This window comes from Poromitra crassiceps, assembly GCF_964638095.1.
Source record: "Poromitra crassiceps genome assembly, chromosome: 2".
Classification (NCBI taxonomy): domain Eukaryota; kingdom Metazoa; phylum Chordata; class Actinopteri; order Beryciformes; family Melamphaidae; genus Poromitra; species Poromitra crassiceps.
Genome location: NC_139624.1, coordinates 120,031,164 through 120,052,384, shown reverse-complemented (window position 1 = coordinate 120,052,384; position 21,221 = coordinate 120,031,164). Strand labels below are relative to the sequence as shown.

The window sequence follows — 21,221 nt, the reverse complement described above, 5'->3', positions numbered from 1 at the left end:
CGAATTGGCGTGCCTGCCCTGTTCTTCCCACAAAGGTTTGGCCCAATCCAGAGCCCGGCCTTTCAGGCAGCTGATCACAAACGCCACCTTGGACCGGTCGGTGGTGAAAGCCTCAGCTTGAAGTTCAAACACCAGGGAGCACTGGAGAATGAAGCCCCCGCACTTGCCAAGATCGCCGTCATACCGTTCAGGGTGAGGAGCCTTGATGTTAGATGGTCGGGGTGTGGCATGGAGAGCAGATGGCATGGGGCTGGAAGATGCTGGTGGTGGAGACATCTGGAGTACAGCCATGGCTTGGGTAAGGCCACGAACCTCGGCAGCGAGATCTTGAAGAACCGAGTCATGGTGGCCCAGTAAGTTTCCTTGATTGCCAACAGCCTGGCGCAGATGGTCGGCCTCTGCTGGATCCATGGATCGCACTGTTCTGTCAGAACCAGTGATGGGAGGATCCAAGCGCAGGAGGCAGAGAAAGTTTTAAAGCTTTTATTTATAGCTTGAATAGAAAAAACCAGACGTTTTATTTCGGGAAATGAAAAGTCCTTTGGCAACGCCAAACAGTGGAATTTCTCCAGGTCCAGTCCAGAAATGAAATCCGGGTTGTGGAAACAAAGGTGGGAGCTCTGGTCCTGTAGGTGAAACAATTAGAGTTTAAATGTCTTGCCTCAAAAATCTTGGCAGCTTGCTTGGCTTGGTTCAATGAAAATAACTGACCTTGGCCAAGAGTTAACACGGAAGAAAATGTGACAGTGCGATCCAGAGTCCACAGCAGTCTGCCTCTTTGTAGTCTCCAGTCTGGCCACACCACGCCCTCCTGATCCTCCACGGCTGGCCTTGCATCAGACTCATTACTGTGATTAAAAATGGGGAACAGGCTTGTGGGGTTGTGCCAGAGGGGAAGCTGGGCACAGAGACATCAAAAAATGGCATTAAATCCTAACTAATAAATGTACAATCATGACATGGGGGGAAAATCATGACAGATTCAGAAAATCGCCTTCATCAGTGTTGAAATGTACAAAGCGGACGTGACGTTTAAATACACGGGGGTAGGGATTCAAACAGGTACATAGAAAATGATTACACTCAGTGTGGAAAACCATGAGGAACAATATTAGGGAAGACGTACACCAACTTCATCATAGAAAACGTTATATAGTAGAAAGCATTACATGGGAGAAGAAATTTAGACAATATAGCTGACATCTTTTGCACTGGAAGTGAGTTTCCCATTCATTTTCTCCATAGACATTTCGAAAAAGAGTTTTAAGGCTGGAACCTAGCCAACCCGTGACCTACTGAATCATGAGTGACAATAAAACATTTCAGTTGGAGCAGAAATAAAAAATAACACTGGGAAAAAAAAGGAATACATCCCCCCCCCATCTTTATTATGCCTCCGCCGGCGAAGCCAGGCCGAAGGCATTATGGATCCGGGTTGTCCGTCCGTACGTACGTACGTACGTACGTACGTACGGATGTCCGTCCGTACGGATGTTTGTTAACGCCATATCTGAGGAACGCCTTGACGGAATTTCATCAGATTCGCCTTAAACATTCACTTAGGCTCAAGGATGATCTGATTAGATTTTGGTGGTCAAAGGTCAAAGGTCAAGGTCACTGTGACCTCTCGAACGCCATTTTCAAGCTTGTTAACGCGATATCTGAGGAACGCCTGGACGGAATTTCATCAGATTCGCCTTAAACATTCACTTAGGCTCAAGGATGATCTGATTAGATTTTGGTGGTCAAAGGTCAAAGGTCAAGGTCACTGTGACCTCTCGAACGCCATTTTCAAGCTTGTTAACGCGATATCTGAGGAACGCCTGGACGGAATTTCATCAGATTCGCCTTAAACATTCACTTAGGCTCAAGGATGATCTGATTAGATTTTGGTGGTCAAAGGTCAAAGGTCAAGGTCACTGTGACCTCTCGAACGCCATTTTCAAGCTTGTTAACGCGATATCTGAGGAACGCCTGGACGGAATTTCATCAGATTCGCCTTAAACATTCACTTAGGCTCAAGGATGATCTGATTAGATTTTGGTGGTCAAAGGTCAAAGGTCAAAGGTCAAGGTCGCTGTGACCTCTCGAACGCCATTTTCAAGCTTGTTAACGCGATATCTGAGGAACGCCTGGACGGAATTTCATCAGATTCGCCTTAAACATTCACTTAGGCTCAAGGATGATCTGATTAGATTTTGGTGGTCAAAGGTCAAAGGTCAAGGTCACTGTGACCTCTCGAACGCCATTTTCAAGCTTGTTAACGCGATATCTGAGGAACGCCTGGACGGAATTTCATCAGATTCGCCTTAAACATTCACTTAGGCTCAAGGATGATCTGATTAGATTTTGGTGGTCAAAGGTCAAAGGTCAAGGTCACTGTGACCTCTCGAACGCCATTTTCAAGCTTGTTAACGCCATATCTGAGGAACGCCTGGACGGAATTTCATCAGATTCGCCTTAAACATTCACTTAGGCTCAAGGATGAACTGATTCCATTTTGGTTATCAAAGGTCAAGGTCACAGTGACCTAACAAATGCCATTTTCAAGCTCGGTAACGCCATATCTCAGTAACACATTGACTAAATTTCTTCACATTTGGCTCAAATATCCAATTCTGCACAGAAACGCCTTGATGCAATTTCTTCCAATTTGGCTCCAACATCCACTTGGACTCAAGAATGAACTAATGGCGGAGGCATAAGTCCGCCTTGCGGTCGTTCTAGTTTTTTGTTTTTGCTCCAAATGAAATATAATGTTTTATGGTCACTCACAATTCAGTAGGTCACGGGGTGGCTTGGTGTCTAGGGAAAATGAATGGGAAACACTTCCGGGGCAAGAAATGTCACACGACTGTTGAGCTCTACTCAGAATAATTGTAAAACACAGAATTATCAAAAATTGAGAGCCTCTCCAGACAGCTAGCCAACAACACATACAGTAGGTTCAAACCACAAGAGCCCTCCTATTTACAAATAGATGAGTCACAGGTATGTAGACATTCTGTTATCAGAAATACTTTGTGCAAAGCACAAAATGCCATTTCAGAGAAAACACCCGAGCAGTTCTTCATTAAGGCCCAGAGTTTGTATTTTTTTATTTAATTTTTTTTGCACAATGAAAAGCACATTTTATACTCAAGAGTACAGTAATACTAAGGCAAATAAGGAAAACAATGTGTGTGTGTGTGTGTGTGTGGGGGGGGGGGGGGGGCTAGCTATAGAGTAGCAATAAAATAGAATGAATAATAAAAATGGCACCGTTCCAGGGCATTCGCCTCTTTCCTGTAGTCCGTCTCATCACCGTTGGAGATCAGCCCGTTGGAGTGTTTTAAGTCTGTGTCACCACGCAGTCGTGGGTATAGAGGTCATACCAGAAGGGGCTGGAGACACAGCCCTGCAGCGCTCCTACAATGATGGTCAGTGGAGAGGTGCGGTTGTCCACTTTCATGACCTGGTGGCGATCCGTCAGGTAGTAACAGATATTAAAGGTGCATAGATAGTCATAGTTATCATCAGGCTTTTTGAATTTTACATTTTACATATTTCTTTGTATATTATCTCATTTAGAAATACAGCCAATATTGGAATAGTAAAAGACATTATTTTGTGTATGAAGTATTTCCTGTTGGAATCAGAATACTTAGATCATTATAAATTATCCAATTTTGGAAAGCATCCCAAAGGGTTTTGCTTAATTAAGGCCCCCGATGGTGTTCAGTTTGCAAGGCGTGGATGCCAAAAAGCCTCTAAAACTCGTCCTTCAGCGTAGTGGCATCGTCATCCTCTCCTGTCAGAGCATCTTTCTCTTCTTCCTCCTCCTCTTCCTCTTCATCCTCCTCCTCCTCTTCCTCATCTTCCCCTTCCTCATCTTCCTTTTGCTTATCTTCCTCCTCTTCCTCGCCCTCTTTCTCTTGCTCGCCCTCTTCCTCCGCTTCATTTTCCTTCTCTTTCTCCTCTTCCTCGCCCTCTTCGTCATGCTCCTTGCTCTCCACCTCCTCCTGCTCCTTCATCTTCTTCTCGGGCTCCTTAGTAACTCCCCAGGTTTTCTTCCCAAACTCCTCTGCTTCTTGGACGTCGTCAGAGATCAAGAAGTTGTCAAAGATGGTGCCAGACTTCACCTGCCACAGGTCCAGGCCCAAAACTCCAATCTTGTCAAACTTGTATATAGTGGCATCGGCATAGTACTCACGGTTGTCGATCTTAGGGTGGACCCAGGCTCCTTTGTAGTCAGGGTTGTCAATCTGTTTGGGTTTCCACTGGTAGTCTGGGTTGGTCATCATGGGGGGTTGCCACTCTCCATCCGTGTCCTCATCCCAGTAGATAGGCTCCCTTTCCTCAGGGTCAGGGATGGTCTCTGGTTCGTCCCAGTCCTCAGGCTTGGTGTCAGTGGGGTCATCAATCTTGGCCCGGTCGTCCCAGTAGCTGGGTTTCTTGACCTTGGGGTCCTTGATCTCCTTGGGAGGCAGCATGTCCCAGTCTTCCTCCATGCTGCCCGACTCCACCTTCTCGTTGTCAATCTTCACCTCGTACGTCTGGTCCGGATTCAGGATCAATGTGTATAAGTGGGTCAGCTTGTCATCCTTGCATTTGATGCCTTTCTTGATGAGGTGGTTCTGGCCCTTGTAGTTGAAGATCACATGGACCTTCTTGTAGCGGTATCCGCAGATATCGGGGCCGAACATGATGTAATACTGCGACTCTTGGTGCATGTCACTCTGGTCCAGGTCAGAGGGGAAGATCTTGACGTAGGCGCCCCCGCAGTCGATCTCCTGCTCGTGCTTGGCGGTGAACTGGACGACTAGGGGTTTGCCCTCGTTGCTGAATGCGTCGAAGCGGGCAGATGTGGCATAGAAGTGGGCATCCTGGCTGGTTTGGAGACCTTTATCAGCCTCTGCATCACCGTAGAACTTTCCAGCACTCAGTTTCCACTGGCCATAGTCTGACTTGTGCTTGGACTGCACCCACCGGCTCATCCATTCATCTCCATCCAGAAATTGCTCCTTGAAGTAGACCTTAGCCTCAATGGTGACTGCTATTGATGCCAAAACTGTGAGGATTGCCACTGGGAGCCTCATCATATGTAGCCATGCAGGTAGAGTAAACAGGACCATGATTAGTGGTGGGATCTGGTTATAAAGCATGGCTAGAAGAAATGTGAGTCGTCCAATTTATAACCTCAGCAGGGAAGGCTTTATGACATCACTGATGGTGTCACAATGTCTATGACATCATCAGTGGGTATGCCATCATCAGTGACTTATGACATAATAATCACTGATGACATCACAATTGCTCGAGTGACATCACTGATTACATCATCACTGACAGCGTCACGATGTCATCACAATTGTTTCACTGATGACATTATCACTGATGACATCACTCACTGATGACATCATCACCGATGACATCACAATTGTTCGGTGTCATCAGGGTGACATCAGCGTAGGAGAAGGACATCAGCGACCTGGCGACCTTACTTCCTTCGTGTGGAAATAGAACTGTATGACATCATCGGCGACCTGGCCACTTTTCTTTTTGCACTGAAAAGGTGGTCGGGTGCACCCTGCCTCCCTTCAGGACCTACACACGGCCATGATGCTAAAGCAGTCTCAGAAAATGATGGCTGACAACTCCCACCCTGGACAGAAACTCCAGGGTCCTCCCCCACGGCAGAAGACTGATGTCTGGCAGTATAGTACAAGAACCTCTCGACACAGGGACCCCCCCCCCCCCCTGAGACCCCCTGAGCACAACCGACTCTGCAATGACTGGGGCTCCCCCCATGGACATTATGCCATGGACACCAAACCTCCATTATGTGGTGTCCTGGACCAGTGAAGGCCTAATTGATCAGGTCTGGCTGCCAGTTACAGGCACAGTGCAACCACCACCACTGCATGTGTGCGGGGAGGGCTTATTAGTCCCATTGAGGGAACAGGGAGCCAGGCTTGGCATTCAATCGGTGTGCACCTCTCACTCTCAGACAGCCAGGTCATGCCACAGACTCTTTGTTTGGTAACAAAGCAGGCAATTGCGGGTAGGCCCCAATGTTTGTTTGTTTCATGACCTAACTGTGCATGTGTGGTAGTGATTGTGCATTCAATTCTCCCTTTATGCCCACAGACTCAAGCCAGTGAGTCAGGAGTAGGAAGAGAACTGACCAATTGTGACATTCATCAAGTATGTTTTTTGACTCTGTTGATTTGCATCTTAAATGTAAACTGTCATGTTGCTCTTTTCAGACTTAATGCAGGAGACTAACCTGGGTATGTTGGCAGTGCCAAGTGCAACAACTCAAAGTATGTTTTCTGCCTTTTGATCATTCATATTCTGTACTCTGTTAAATATATTGCTTATAGTGTTGCTATTCTGTTTCAGTCCAGACGGGCAGACGAGTAAACGTGCAGGATCAGCCACTGTTTCCTTATAGGGTTTATTTTATTTCTATCTTGTGAATCATATCAGAACAGCCAGTCAATGTAACAGTGCATTATTGTGGTGCTGTATGAACGGTCTATTGTACTCCTCTCTAGTTGGCCACCGTTTCGCAGCGGCATGGTGCGTCCTGGTCCTGGGTAGACTGTAGAGCCGTTCCGACTCCATTGCAGCTTCTGGTTTGGTGCTGGTGGATGAAGGGAAACTCTTCTTGTACTCAGGTGTTGTAGTGATACAAAATAAGTGTGCACATGGTTTGTAGTGATAAAGGGATCGCATGTTTCCCATTCTTTTTAAAGTGTGATTTGCTTTTCTTTGCATGCTGTCTTGTGGTGCTGTGGCCTTTCCCCTCGTTGTCTCTCTACTCTTTGCAGGCGCACAGCTGCTGTGGTGGAGTGCACTCCAAGCACCAGGACGGACACTGTGCTATATAGGTTGGCCAGAGGAATGATATACTTACTTACAGATATATTTATCTGAACAAGTGAATTTTTAACATATTTTGTAAACTTACTCTTTATTTTATTAAAAACTTTGTACTTTTGCTATATCTGACTCATGTCTCGTTCTGGGTGACTTTTTACGAACCAAAGCAATTTATGGTATTGGTCTTGCAAGTTGAGCTCCTTCTGCTCAGTAAACCTGAAGGTGGTGTTGTCAAGGTTAAAGTGGCTCACTTAACGTGAGGTTACCACAATTATATTGGGGCATCCTACAGTTTTCCCCTCGTCAATAACTTCCATCATGGATCACCACACAGACAAAACTCTGACTGCTCCAGTCCAGAGACATCAGTGCTGCTGGAATGACGAGTCACCACGAGCAAATTCTGCCAAGTCATAGTGTATTCATCATTTCAGACCCCCCACTCCCCCCCCCCCCACACACACACACACACACACACCACACTCACACTCACACACTCAATCTCTCTCTCTCATACACACACAGACACACACACACACACACACACACACGCCAGCTCTTCCTGGAAACACTGTTTTTGTTGGTTGGTTTGGGTCACGGTTTGGGTCACAAAGTGGGCTCATAAGTGGGCTCAGTCACGCTCGGCTCAACTTTATCTTAATGCTCGGAAATGTCAGTCTTCTGTGCACGCGTGTGTGTGTGACAGGGCAAGAAAGAGAGAGAATAAAGGTTACTTGTTCGTATTCTTATACCTGATAATATAATAAACTTTATGTGGAACTTTTGATGATAAAGTAAGATTAGAATTATTATACAGTGAAATAGTTGTGAGCCAGATGAAAAGAACAGGTGCGTTGCTATCTGTAGTCCCTCCCACAGCTCAGACCTCCCTCCCCCCTCATATGTATCTCCACTGCAACCAACCTCTGCTCAACTGAATGGGAATGATCTCAGGTTTCTCTCTTTTCTCTCCACCTCACGTTCATTTCTTGAATAGAAAGGATTAAATAAACTCAAATAATTCCATTACCATGGACCGTGTTGTGTTGCTGTTAGCGTGCGTTGTACCGCCGGTTCGGTCCTACAGTTCGGGTCAGGTTATGAGAAGCTGCGACGACATGCGACCCCGCCACTCCGGCAGCAGCCCGCAGACGAACCCAGCGCCCTTCACCATCACCACTGACCGGAGCAGCTACAGAGAGGGAGAGGAGATCACAGGTAAGAGAGGCAGATTTACCACCCAGCTGAAATGATAATGATAATGAGAAACCTTTCTCGTTATGACGAGATATTTTTCTCGTTATAAAAAGATATTTTCATGTTATAATCTTTCTATAATCTTTTCTTATCACATACCAACTTATCTCATTATTATGACTTACCAAATCTCATAACGAGAAGCTTTTCTCGTTATGAGATTAACAAGACTAATGAGAAATGTTCCTTGTTATAATTAGATAAGTTGGTATGTCATAACGAGAAAAGATGTCATAACATGAAAATATCTTGTTATGAGAAAAGTTTCTCATAAGATCCTGAACACATTTCTTTTCTACTGTGGCAGCTCTACGCAGTCGTACTATGCTGCTGTAAAATATTGCTTAATGTAATTAATCTGCTACAGTAGTTACACAGGGTATGCTATAAGTGTAACTAATTTTATTATGTGAGATGCTCTTTATGTGATTCATGTGAACCTAGGGCTTTGAGTATAGCCTACTTAACTGAATTGTTTTTCCAGTTCTGCTCCAGGCTCCAAGCTCGACCCCATTCACTGGTTTCCTGTTACAGGCCAGAGAGGTGGGGCCGCGGGGGTCTCCTCTGGGCTCCTTCAGCCTGAGCGGAGGGGCCGCGCAGTTACTCACCTGCAGCCAAAATCCTGTAAGTTAACTCCCCTACACTGTGCTTTGGCCTGGAAGTGTGTCAAGCAAAGCACTGGAGGTGTCACGCTGTGTCATTGCTTGTGGCTAAAGTAAAAAAAAAAGCCTCATTCAATCATTGAAGATCTGATTCTCCCTGCAACAAGAAAGCAGCCAATGCTCTCATTCAGTACGTTTACATGCAGAGTTAAGTTGAGCTATGGTTATAGAGACAGTCGGCATGTGTGGGAACGCCCACAAAATGGTAAACGGCTGGCGCGCGAGTGGGGTAAAACCGCCGATATATCTCATGGGCTGACTCACCAAAAGACGGTGCTGCGGCTCTAAACTACAGGTTTGGGGGTTCTAGAGCAGAACACAAGACGTCTGCTCAGATGTGCGTTTACTGCGGTGGTTAAATCCCCGGTCGTGTCTGCCTGGGCTGGGCTAGCAGCTCAATTCTAACTTTGCTGAATGGATACAACGGGGGATTTACCCCACCCTGACCACGTCCCCAGCCAGGCTGAGCCAGCTAACCCAGCATCTATTGTGGGCGTTCCTAGCGCCTGTATGGGCGTTCCCAGACATGCCGACTGTCTCTATAGCTTGATTAGGCTATTTACTCGGACTACTGTATTGTCCCACTATACAAACACGGGTGGGAAACAGATTTTTTGATGGAATCATGTTGCCTCTGCTACGATAGGTGATGATATGCACTTTCCCCGCAGGCTCCGCCAATTCTAACAGCTGCAGCAGCAAGTCTCTTAATAATGCAGCTATTTCATTAAAAAAAATGATATAATTATACAAACGTTTACCCTCAAAATGATCACTTCTGGCCGATATAAGTGTGGCAGTGTGTTCATGTTGAGAGATGCTGCGCCTTGTGTGTATTTTAGTGATAGGACATTGTTTTTCTGTGTTCTGTGTTTATGTGGTCGAGCGAGGTTGTGTTTATGTGGAGAGAGAGAGCGCCGATAAACCGTTCAAACGCAGGGATGGTCACTGGTCAGGTAACACAAAGCTGCCCCTTGTTAGCTGAATACAGTTGAAACGAAGATATTCCATTAAAAAAATATTTTTCTAGACACAGATTTAGCTCTACATCAATGAACTTCACATTTAGCTTTAGCTAATCACTCCCTGGCCGCTAACATAAGAGTTTTACACGCTGTTCGACTTCCGGGTCAAAGAACGTCAGCGCATGCGCTGATCGCCTCGTTCAGTTCCAGTCCGACTAGCCTTGCAGGAGTAAATCGACTACCAATCGCATTATCTGGGTGTGTTAGTCGGACTTTTACATTACATTACATTACATTACGTCATTTGGCAGACGCTTTTATCCAAAGCGACTTACAATAACACATTTTTGTCAGCAATAGAGCAATCCACTATGTAACAGTCTATGATAACTACAACTTCTGAAGGAACAGTGTACAAGTTAAAGCAGCTACGAGCAAGATTTTCGATTGTTATTAAAAAAGTATAATTACAATATTGATGCATCACATCTTACCTATAATAGTAGCTGAGACCAAAGCCGTGTGAATCGGAGATTGCTCTCTTGATGATTATTAAGTCTGTGTCTGTCTAAACTCGCCTCACCAGGGGGCTCTCGCTCTCTCTCTGCTTACCGGCGGACCAGATAAACCCAGGTTTTTTGGAAGTTATTTTGTGGTTATGGCCGAAGTGGCTGCTGCAAACCGTTTCATTTCACTTCCTGATCTGCCCTGGCCACAGACAGACTAACACTGGCCGATTCACTCGGGGTTCAAGCGAGACTGCTCTGCGTTGGTCTCGTCTACTATTAGAGGTAAGATGTGATGCATTGATATTAAATTTAGACTGTTTAATAACAATCGAAAATCTTGCTCGTAGCTGCTTTAAGGTTAGTTTAGATTTTTTTTTTTTTTTTTTTTTTTTAAGAGAGAGAAAGAAGTTAGATCAAGAAGGGCACAGATGGAGCCTGAAAAGGTGTGTCTTTAGTCTTTTCCGAAAGATCGGCAGTGATTCGGCCGTCCTGACCGAAGGTGGAAGCTCATTCCACCATTGAGGTGCCAGGGACGAGAAGAGTCGCGAAAGGGATGAGCGACTTTTGAGCCCCCGTAGTGAAGGAGGGGCGAGGCGTCCTGCGCTGGTGGTGGAGGAGCGGAGGGAACGGTGAGAGATTTGGAGCCTGACCATAGATTGTAAGTACCGAGGGGCTGTCTGGTGTACTGCCCTGTAGGCCAGAACCAGTGTTTTGAATTGAATGCGTGCCGAGATGGGAAGCCAGTGAAGGACAGTGAAGTTTATAACTTCGATTTCAGTCGAGCTAACACCGGACCGGACCGGTTTTAGGCGGACTAACGCAATAACTAGATTTTTTTAAGTGCATGTAAACGTACTGAGTGTCAAACAACACAGGCCTCTTTATCTTCCGACAGGCGCTATCCCCTAATAGCGTTTGCGCACCTGTTTGCGCATGCCTTAAGGCACGGAAGATAGCACTCCGCCGTCCGCCAGGTGTTCTGCCGAGTTTTGCTCCCCCGCCCAGCATAAAAAAAGCATCCACCTCAAGCCACCTCACGGGAGCATACTTGCAATGATTTATACAGAAATGTAACTGTTTAAACGTGATATTATTGTCTGGTAGACGTGACCTCCATGATCTCTAAGTTAAAACAGCCCTGAAATATGTTGGGGATGCAATTCTCGGCCGGGATGCGGAAAGGTTCACGGCACGTGTCGCAAGCGCAAATTAGAGCCCTGCCAAAATCATCTGCGCCTCAAAATGCCTGCGCAAAGGGGATTTGGGCGGTCTTAACTACCAGAATTATTCACAGGCATGGCCAGGCAAGGCTGGGCATTACGTCAATCAAAACCAATCAGATTCCTGTCTTGCAATGGCTGTTTGCGCGAGGCAATATGCTGTAATTCTCTCCATGCGTAATAGAGTGTACTCACTCGTGCGAGGACAGAGAGAGCTTATTGACAGATCGTCTGTGGTGCCAACGATCCTCTGGGTGGTTATGAAGGTAAATAGCCTATGTCCATTGTCCAACAAGTTTTCTCAATTAATTTCCCTCTTTGCAATCTGATAAAAGTTTCTTAGTGAGTTATAGTTGATTGCCTCACTGAATTATCTACTAATACCCAATTTTAGCAGCATAATTTGATATCCTGGCATGACAAGGCTGTGCATACTGTAGCGATCCAGGTAATCGCAGGTATTGTGGTGTTTCCGTGCTTACCTAGGAACTGATATGTGTGGGTGTGTTCCTAGGGGGAAGGGGGTATATGGGACGCTACATATCCCCCACTCAACTTTAATTGTCGCTCCCACGCGACACCCACAACCCACACATATCCCCCCTGTACCAAAACACACCAACACCAACACTTTTTGTATTCCCCCAATTTGTCTCTTCTTATTTCACCACTTCTTAAAGCAGCTACGAGCAACTTTTTCGATTGTTATTAAACAGTATAAATTTAATATCAATGCATCACATCTTACCTCTAATAGTCTCCGCGGACCAACGCAGAGTAGTCTCGCTTGAACCCCGAGTGAATCGGCCAGTGTTAGTGTGTCTGTAGCCAGGGCAGATCAGGAAGTGAAATGAAACGGTTTGCAGCAGCCACTTCGGCCATAACCACAAAATAACTTCCAAAAAACCTGTTAGAATATAACGAGAGATGTTCCCGCGAGTATGCGTGGCGTTCACATTGTTTATGTTATGTTGCTAGGCAGCGCAAATGGCGTGGGAAGGCAGCTGCGTTTCACTTCCTGGTTTCACTTCCGCGTTTCACTTCCGGGTTACCCGGTCCGGTCGCTCTAGAGAGCCCCCTGTTGGCGCGAGTTTAGACAGACTATAGACTTAATAATCACCTAAGGGAGCAATCTCAGATACACACGGCTTTGGTCTCGTCGACTATTAGAGGTAAGATGTGATGCATTGATATTAAATTTATACTGTTTAATAACAATCGAAAAAGTTGCTCGTAGCTGCTTTAATCTTCGTTCCACCACCACCATTTGCATTCCTTTTCATTCCTTCCCTCTTTTCCCATTCCTTTAAATTCAACCCACATTTCAGTTAACATTCCCATTCCAATAGCCCTTTTCTTTAACACCACTTAATTTTGCATTCACTCCCACCATCATTTAGTTACTTCCCATTAGCACCCTTTTCACCAACATTTTCAATTAACACAAGCCCCAACATTTACATTCCCTCTTTTCTCTTTACACCCATTTCAATTCACCAATAACCCCCACATTTACCTTCTTTCGTTTTCCCTCTTTTCTTTACACTCATCTTCAATTTAACTCAACCCCATCATTTCCATCCCCCCTTCTACAGCTTCTGTCCCACCCGAAGCACATTACAGTCAACACAGCGAAGGCAGTAGTCCCGCACATCCTCCTTGTGTTTGCCCCAGTAGTAAAGTTCACGAACCCGGCTGAGTGTCACTTCAGGCCCGAAATGACCCTTCCAGCCGCACCCCCCGTGCGTCGCCCTCAGTGTCAATTCTCACAGGCAACTAGGTACAAGCCACTGGAACCCCGCGCTTCCGTGCCCCTTTCTCTTCAAGATCCCATCTCCATCCAGACGCAGGTCCGAAAACAGGTTCCACAGTCCCTTCGTGGCACCGGAACACGTGTGAATCTCCTCCACAGGGGGCCGGCTTCCGGCCCATACCCACGTATACACCGGACCGATATCCGCATCCTCCATCTGTCTGCGTCTCCACTCCTCCCCGTCGACATCCATGATGGCGTCTATGTCCTCGTCTGTCAGCTCCACCTCTTGCACTCGCTCGTCCTCCCGTCCCGCTCCCCCAGGGGGCGGCGTGTTGAGGACAGCAGGGCGAACACCACCGGCGTCGATCTCCACCTCGGCTCTCTGCAGTGCAACCGTGGGGGGGGTGTAGCGTTTAGGCTGGGCCGGTTCCCCCGGCGGTAACCCCCCAGGCTCACCCAGAGACACGAGTGTCGCTTCCCCGACTGCCACAGCATTGCAGGTGATGTCTCTCGCTTCCCTCTGGCTGTTCAAAACGATCCCCGCTCTCCTGATGGTCTCGTCGCTGATGATGATGTCACCCTCTACCGGCTGGTATGCAGAGCAGCTAGCCTGGGCCGGCTCAAACGTCACTCTCCTGCCCAGAACAACCGGCTGTGCACTGCTCCGTTGCTCCGCTGCTTGTAGCTCAGGCTGCTCCACTCCTCCGCTACTCCGCTGCTCCTCTGCCTGTTGCTCCGGCTGCTCCCCCGGCTGTGTGTCTCTTCCAGCGTTCACACTCTTAGTGCAGTCTCTAGCTAAATGCTCAGGCGAACGGCATGTCCAACAAAGTCTCACCTGTCCGCCGCCTGCACGTCTCTCCTCTCCCGCTGTTCTCCAGTCCCCGACAGCTTCTTGACACTCTCTGGCTATGTGCCCCAAGGCATCGCATGCCCAGCAGGCTCCCTGCTGTCCCCAGTACCTTTGCTCTGCATACCCGGTCCGTCTCCCGGGACCGCTTCGGCACCACCTCGCCACGTGGCCCGGTTCTCCACAGGTCCAACACTCTCTTTGCGGCTCCTCCGTCCGCTTCTCTCCGTGCTGCGCGACCTCCCGTAGCAGCTCCATAAGCCCCTCTGCCTAGGCTGGCGTTGCCTCCAACAGCCGTCTGATCTCCTGCATCAAGCGGGCCTCCACGCCGGCAAGTACCGCGCTGAGCTCCTGCTTCAGTCGGCCCTCCATGCTAACACGCACCGAGCTAAACTCAGGGGTCGGTAGCTCCTTTTCCTCCCCGTCCACCGACAGGCGTTCTTCTAAGCGCACCATCACACGTGGCGCTCCTAGCAGCTAGCACCCGCAGCTAGCCTGCTACCGCTAGGTCGCTCGAGCCGTCTGATCTCCAACTTTTCCTCCGCCGTTCCTCCTCACTCTCTCCCCTCTCGACCGAATCAGGCGTTACCGCTTCACTTCTGACACCAATGTAACGAATTGAGTATTCGTCCAGCAACGGAGACTTGTAGTTGGTACAGGTTCTTTATTCACAGGCTCATTCAGCTCCTAGCAGCTAGCTTCACACCTAGCTCTACACATGACACCCGGTCAGCTCGCTCGCATAGCTAGACTCACATCCGGCACGCGGCCGCTGGTCCCATATACCCCCTTCCCCCTAGGAACACACCCACACATATCAGTTCCTAGGTAAGCATGGAAACACCACAATACCTGCGATTACCTGGATCGCTACAATACTGTAATGACATACTGTATCCAAAAGGGATTTTACTTGCACTGCGGTGCGCTGCACGGAGATTATGGTGTGCAACCCAGCGCAGAGAGGTATTTGCGCGTAAGAGGTCCTTTTCAAAGCTCTTAGCGCAAAGCACGCTGCTGACGATAGCATAATGCATAATAATCTATCACCACATTTTTGCGCTGAAACGCCTGCTTTGGCTTGTGGCAGGCAATGCCCAGAACAATTATCACAGGCATGCACTTGTGTCCGCCCCCAATTTGCATTGCGCACAGCATTAAACGAGTGCAAATGCTAAATTAGCGCTTTTGGGAAGATATAGCCCACAGTCTCCGCTTGGATGGATGATATGTCAATTAATATTGTTGGACAAGTTGTGGATAAAATGAAGCAAGTGTTACACTTATTAGATGAACGAGGAGTCCAACTTGTGCCAACACATTTAATTTATTTGTTTTCGTCCGGGTGCTGTGAAACACACAATACACTCAGATTAGCTCAGTTAGCTCTTGTCTCGTTGTCACTGTTCACGCACTGTAGCCTTCTGAATCTAACATGGCTTCCTGTCTGGCAAACGATGACGTCATATCATATTCCAATTCCAACTTATGACATTATCACATTAACAACAGTTTCTCATATAGCCGTAATAATATTCACTTCAATTCACACTTCTTTAGACAACATATTTCAATTGGCACATAAACACATTCAATAATCCCCAAAACATATTCTAAACACATGGTCATTAATTCCCATTAATCTATATTATTATTCTAAATCCCTTTAATTATTCAAATCTACCATTCTCTATAATACTATATTTATCAGCTTAAAGGACGGCTTTACTGATTTTCAACCAGATTTGTATCATTACAATGTCAGTAGTATGATTAAATGGGCAGCCTTTACTTCCCCTCACTAAACCCTCTTGGCTGTACTCCCTTATGATTCACATTTTTAGTACACCGCTCTGACGCGTTTTACGTCACGACCGCGTCAGAGCAGTGTACCACACATGCGGAAGAGCTGCAGATTTAAACTACAACTCTTTTGTGTGTGTGCTGCCATGGTCCCGCCTCTAGGGGTCCTCCACACCCCTCCACAGCTCCAAAACCAAAACACTCAGTCAGCCATAGCATAGCCTGCTACGCTAGCTAACTTAGCTCCCCTAGCTGCTAGCAAAGAACCATGGCTGAAGGAAATATCTCCGATGAAATTGAAGAGTTTGATATGGATGAAGACTTTTGAAAGTGTGCTACTAAACAGTGACTTTCAGGGCTACTTATATGAGCCAGAATACAGTGCAGAGGAATTGCGCCGTATGGAAGGAGAGGCAGTTAAACAGGCCGCCGGAGACGAACCAGAGGCCGGGGCCCCCGAGGCTCGCCGTGCGGGGACAAATTCTGCATCGTGCCGCTGCCGATGGATCGCTCTGCTACAGCGAGAGGCCAATTTCTTCTTGAAGAAGTCACTGTGTAAGGTGTGTAAGGTTGCATCAAAGTTTTGGACCATAGATCGTTGGGTTTTAGAGACTAATTTTACATGAAATTACAATAAAAAAGTTGAACCAAAGATGTATCTGTTATTGACATTATAGTGGGCAATTGCAGAATTATGGCCAGATATTAGCTACTGTGAAACAACAATGTATAGCCACCCCATTATGTAACTTTTTCATGTCATTCCTTGAAGCATACTTTATTTTTACTCCTACAGCAGCGTTTATCTTGGGTGAGTGTGGCACGCTGGAAGATCTTGTGGATCTCCTTCAGGTGGACTGGTCTTCGGTCTCTCATCCAGCAGCAGCAGATGTCGTCGACGTCATCACCATCATCTCTTTATGTCTTTATCCACGTTATCGATGATTATTTATAAAAAATCTCATTGTGTAAATATTTTGTGAAAGCACCAATAGTTAGAGAAGGAAACCTCTCTTTGCATTTTATTTTCGTTGGTGTTTTAATAAAAGTACTTGTGCTCACATGTGGCTTTGATTTACCATTGCAAATTTAGCCCAATTTGTAGAAAATGCATTTGTGAACAGGTCTAATGACAAATATGGAATATCACCCAAGGAAATACCATGGTTTAATGCCAACAGATAAACCATACAGATTTGTTGTAATTGTAAACACAACAAAGGGAGCAGAGCCATGGTTTTCAAGTATAACACAATGTACAACTTTTATTCAAAGACAGGATTGAAAAATATAGTTCACTTGCATTCACCTCAGACAAGACTGCTGGACACTACGTTAAAGTCTGAAATGTACCTAGATTTGCTAGAAGAATTGACATTTCAGCTTGTCACCTGATGTCAGTACAGTAGTAGGAGTGCATTAACGTGAATATTTATATTATCGTTAGGTCAAACGATAATATAACGTTATGAGTGCGTCCGTTTGTCCATGATCAAGTCTAGCATTTCGGTATATTCAGTGTGTGTGGAAAGGATAGTTAGGCTAGCATTATTAGCACTAGGGGTGTCACAATATATCGTCCCACGAAATCTCGTAATAGTAAAACGTCACGATATGTATCGTTGAGATGAAATCTCATATCGCGATTTTTATTTTTATTTTTTTTCAAAAATAGACTAAGAAACTTCTTTGTTTGTTGAAGTTCAATGTGTGGAAAGTAGTTCAGTTGAACAAGTCTCTGAAGAGACACATGAGAAGTTATACAGGAGAGAAACCATTCAATTGAGTTTCTGGCAAAACTGTTTACTTGACAGGAAAAACTGAAGATGCATAAAAAATAGACTAAGAAAAGTCTTGTTGTTTGAGTTTGAAGAAAAACTGAAGATGCATAATGAGAATTTATACTGCTGAGAAACCTTTTAGTTCAAAGTAAATCTAAGTGACGGTGTAACTCATTCTATTTCAAGATAAGCCTTATCTCCAATCTCATGTTTTTTCTAGTTGTTATTGTAATAACAATTTCCCACAACAGCATGTTTTGTATTTGTGCATTTCAAATAAAATACTACTTTTCCAGTCATATATTGTCATTATTCAAGTTTAAAAAAATATTGTTAAAATCGTATCGTATCGTATCGTTATCGTGAACCCAGTATCGTGATCCGTATCGTATCGTGAACTGAGTGTATCGTGACACCCCTAATTAGCACAGATGGCTATGTAAAACGCTATTTACAGTCCATGGTCAAATGTTAGCAGTGACCACTGACAACTTCATTCACTCACCGGAAAAAGCGGAAAGCACCCTTCTTTGAGGTACGGTTAATACAGCCAACTGCATCGCAAGAAGGCATATTTACTGTCCAATATTGAATAAAAGCCACAACACCACAAACGCCAATACAACAAGACAATAGCCTAACGTTAGCAGACACCGCAAACAGCCCCCTTGAAACAGGCTGAGCCAGTCTCGTTCTGGAGGGAACCCCTCAGCTGAATTCACGTTGGATTATTATATCAAGCCTTGATCCATTTTTATTTTACTCCTTAGCATTGTGGATCATACACGTATAGTCCTCTTTGAAATGGCGACTGCAAACTCCCAGATCCAAACGAGCTGTAATGTAGCTGTTCTGCTAGCTATGCTTGCTAATGCTAGCTACTCAGAGTAGCCAAGCCAAATGCCTTCTTCTTCTTCTTCTTTGAGTTTTATGGCGGTTGGCAAACATATGTGCATTACCGCCACCTACTGGAGTTTGGTATCAGCCAAATGCCTGAGGGGTGGGCGTGGACTTAGAAAACCACGAGCCCAGTGCATTGTGGGAAGTGGAGGATTTCTGCACCCGGCACCCTCCCCTCCCCTCCCCTCCCCCCCCCCCCACCCCACAGAGTGTATTTTCTTTGATTTATCAGGCTATGAACAACCGATTCAAAAAATTTCAATGGATTCCAAATCCATAGGTGCGTTACATTTAATAAATCTTCATATTCACCACGGTAAAGCCATCCTTTAACAATCACTGCAACTAATGCCCTGTGATCATCATTACTGTTCACTGGACTACAACTAGTCTAGTAGGAACGGGGGGTCCCCGCGCACCCGAAAGATATATTTTTCTAACATAGATTTTTGTACTCCTCAAGGTGTCTAATAAACAAATTTTGTTGTTACCCCGTTGAAATAGTGTCCCATGGGTCCGTTTGGCGGCCATCTTTGCGGGCATATTGCGATGTCTGATGAAAATGGATAAGGTCATAACTTTTGAACTAGACGTCATACAGAGACAAATGACACCACTTTTCTGTATGATTTCTGCATGAGGAATTGATTGAGAGGGTTGTTTTAATGATTTTAACAGGTTTGGTATAGTAAAACTCAAAAACATTTGAAAAAAGTGTCTAATTTACTCTCAAAATCTTGCAAAAGAAATCTATCTACATATTAGTCCATGGGCCAGAAGGGTTGGGAATAATGCTCATATTGATTTTTGGCAAGGTATACATCTCTAGAGTTAGAAAATATGTGAGAGCATTGCACCAATGGTAGCTAAATGTGTGTTATCACTCGATTTATAACACCATGCAAAACATAATAGTTGCGGGACTTTTAGGGACATTTGAGGGTAAATTCATGCAAATCAAGTCTAAAAGCACCAGATTTTGCCCAGAATTAGCCCAGGGCATGCTCTAACAATTGAGCCAGAGTGCCCGAGCCGGTGACCCCCGGGGTCACCATGGCGGCCAGATCCAATATGACCACTGTCTGAAAAAGATTTTGGCTATAACTTTTGAAAGAGATGAGCTAGAAATACAGACTTGGTGTCTATCTTATGTTTTTTGACCATTAGAAAGGTGTTGGAATGCTTATCTTTACTAATGAAGATGTGTGTGGACCCCTAATCTGCATATTTCCAAGATGGCGACTACCTGAATATGAGTTTTACCATAACTGTTGATGCTTTTAGTAAACTCGGTGTCCATTTTATGGTTTTTGAGTTTTAGAAACACATTGTAATACTCAGATTTATGATTGAATCTATCTATAGCACTCTACTTTGCATAGTAAGTAGGCTACCAATATGGCCGCTAAACAACTTTTTTTTTTACATACACTTTCACCCAGATTGAGTGTAGACTTGTAAGAATAAGTTACCATCAAACTGGTGGAAACAAACAATCTACAGTATGTATCTTACAGATTTTATTGAAACAATTAGAAATTTCCGGACACTTGAATCTGTACAGATTTCACATTTATTAAGCAAGCTTTCGGTCGACTAGACCTTCATCAGAGCATACAGATCACAAATGACAGGCAGGCTTAAGACTCCTGCTCTGGTCATCAGCAGTATGCCAAACACCTGTGCACACTCAGGTAGAAGCAACACCTTCTGGGAATTGTAGTTTTTGGTGTTTGTAGTTCTCAGGCTGTGAGTCCCACTGAAGGGACCTACCAGACTAACTGAAAAAAAGTGTAACACAGGGAATACAGAAAAACAAAGAAACAATCATAAAGCATATTACAGTAAAGTGCCACAAAAAAACTAATATCACAGGTATAGAAAATACCTTAATTTTTTATCAAAGTAAGATAAAAAACTAAATATCAAAAATAGAGCAGGGAGCTATGAAAGGGTTTCAGGTTGGAGCCGTCATTTGTCAGGCCTCCTACTCTACACAAGAAAGAAAGAATTAGTGAACAAGACAAGAACAGAAAAAACAGAAAAAACATCCTGATCTACAGCATAACACTCATGTCAAAATCCTCATTAAGGCCAGTGGGTTCTAAAGCATTTAAGGTATCAATCCAGAAGAGCTCTCTTTGGCATAATCTCCTATCTATATCTCCCCCTCTTGGCAGTTCAATATGTTCGATGCCCTGAAAACGAAAAGAAGAAATAGGATGAGAACACAAATTAAAGTGACGAGCTACAGGATAATTAATATCATTTCGTCTGATGGAGCTCTTGTGTTCACTAATCCTTTGTTTCAGCATACGTGTTGTTTTACCTACATAAATTTTATCACATGGACATTTCAATAGATAGATGACATTTTCTGTACTACATGTGATAAAGCCCTTGACAGGGAAGCTTTTGCCTGATCTAGGATGTCTAAAAACTGGAGTCCTCCATGTGTTGTGACACTGGGCACAATGGCCACATGGATAGTTCCCATCCTTCAGTGGGGCTAGAGGGGCTAGGGGAGGAATACGGTAGTTGTACGGTTGGGAGAAAAAGCAGTGCCGAATAAAACTGCTGTTTTGCGGAAAAGTAAAGCGCTGAAAATTGTCAAAATAGAGCGTGCATGTACACAGATAGCCTATCGATTTGTT

General features: G+C 45.2%; 1 pseudogene across 1 annotated transcript; it reads right to left on the bottom strand.

The window, feature by feature from the left end:
* Positions 1–3,749: 3,749 nt before the first annotated feature.
* Positions 3,750–5,078, bottom strand: LOC310771532 (calreticulin pseudogene; annotated as a pseudogene). The gene has a single exon. The product of its transcript is annotated as a calreticulin pseudogene (transcript).
* Positions 5,079–21,221: the final 16,143 nt, after the last annotated feature.